The 1888-nt window shown below is 58.7% G+C and overlaps 1 pseudogene; it reads left to right on the top strand.

Moving 5' to 3' along the window:
• Positions 1-69: 69 nt before the first annotated feature.
• LOC108298743 lies at positions 70-1510 on the top strand (annotated as a pseudogene).
• Positions 1511-1888: the final 378 nt, after the last annotated feature.

Here is a 1888-nt window from a genome sequence, read left to right as displayed (position 1 = left end):
TCATTGACTTTGGGGCTCGGGTTCCACAGCTGCTGCGGGCTCCCAAGGACGTTCTGGGCCCCCACATTAATGAGGCAGCCACCTGGCGAGTCTGACAGGGCTGTCAGCGAGGCGCTGCTCCCACCTTTCTCCACGTTGGCGTCTGGCAGGGCGGGAAGGGAGAGGACACTTCATTAAGCAGGTGCTCCAAATAACCCGATTAACCGCTGGCAGGAGGAGCTCTCCCACATTAAGGACTTCCCCCACTGCGTCCTGGCCACCCCAGGACCTGGTGGCGGTGACCGTGGCCACAGACCTGCCGGAGCCACTGCAACTTGCAGCGGTAGCAACCTGGCCCCCTGCCCTGGAGAGAGACCGAGGAGTTCAGCGATCTCCTAGACCTGGACCTTATCCTCTCCAATTCGCTGTCCATCAGCAGTCGGTGGCAGCCGCTGTGTCCTTGTCAGCATCAGCGTCTTCCTCCTCGTTCCTGTTGAGCAGCGGCCCTGCCAGCGCGCCCTCCACCTGCAGCTTCAGCCGTCCGATGCCGGCGGGGGCGACCCAGCCGTGGGGACCACACGGGCGGAGGCTTCCTCCATGGCAGCAAGTCCGCTCCCCCTCCGAAGGCTCCTTTCAACCTGGAGGACATCCACAACGTGAGCCCCTTGTGCGGCTCTGTGGCGGAGCTCCTGCGGCCGCGATTGAAGCAGGTGTCCATTCCACCGCCACAGCCGCAGCCGCCAGGTGTTGGGGTGACGGGGAAGTTAGTGCTGAAGGCGTCGCTGAGCGCTCCCAGCATCGAGTATGGCAGCCGGTCGTCCTCAGCGTCAGCGAAGACGGCCCTGACAGCAGCCACCTGGTGGTGGTGGTGGCGGCCCCCACAACGGCTGCCCGTGGCACCTGCACCCCAAGATCAAGCAGGAGGAGTCTCCTCGTGCACCCACTTGGGCGCTGGACCCCTCCCAGCCATGGCCACCAGCGGGCTGCACACGACGTCCCCCTGGGGCGGCAGCTCCCGACCCTGGGACCTGAGGAACTGCTGAGCAGCAGGGACTGTCACCCTGCCCTGCCACTTCCCTGGCTTCCATCCCCACTCGGGGCCCGATTACCCATCCTTCCTGCCTGACCTAAGCAGCCACAAGTCCCGCCGCTCCATTACCAAGAGCTCCAGCAGCCCGCCCTGTTCCTGCCTGCCGGAGGAGCCCAAGAGAAACAGGGGAAGATGGTCGTGACCCAGAAGAGGACCGCCACCCGCACTTGTGATTATGCGGGTTATGGCAAAACCTACACAAAGAGTTCCCATCCCAAGGCACACCTGCGAACTCACACAGGTGAGAAACCTTACCACGGTGAGCACCGCGGCTGTGGATGGAAGTTCGCCTGCTCAGATGAACTGACCAGGCACTACCATAAACACACTGGGCAACGCCCATTCCGGTGGCAGAAATGCGACCGAGCATTTTCCAGGTCAGACCACCTCGCCTTACACATGAAGAGGCATTTTTAAATCCCAGACAGTGGATATGACCCACACTGCCAAGGGAGAATTCAGGTTTTTTTTGTTTGTTTGTTTTTTACCTTTTCACCTGGTCTTCCCGATGAGGGGCGGAGCCCAGCCAGAAAGCACTAAATTCATGGTCAAGTTCCCAGCTGAGTCAACTTGTGAGTGGAGAATCAGGAAAAATGAGAAATCCAAAAGACAAAAATCAAAGAATCGATGGCACCTGTGACTGGATCTTCTATCATTCCAATTCTAAATCCGACTTGAATATTCCTGGACTTACAAAATGCCAAGTGGGTGATTACCCCCTTTATCTAAGCAAGGTGTAAAAAGGAATCAAGCCCCTTCTGGACCAATAGTATTTTGAGCGTTAGCCATCTCTCGGTCACCAGCAATAAAGGACTCCTG

Source organism: Cebus imitator, unplaced genomic scaffold, assembly GCF_001604975.1.
Source record: "Cebus imitator isolate Cc_AM_T3 unplaced genomic scaffold, Cebus_imitator-1.0 Scaffold1069, whole genome shotgun sequence".
Lineage (NCBI taxonomy): Eukaryota > Metazoa > Chordata > Mammalia > Primates > Cebidae > Cebus > Cebus imitator.
This window is presented reverse-complemented; position numbering and strand designations above follow the sequence as displayed.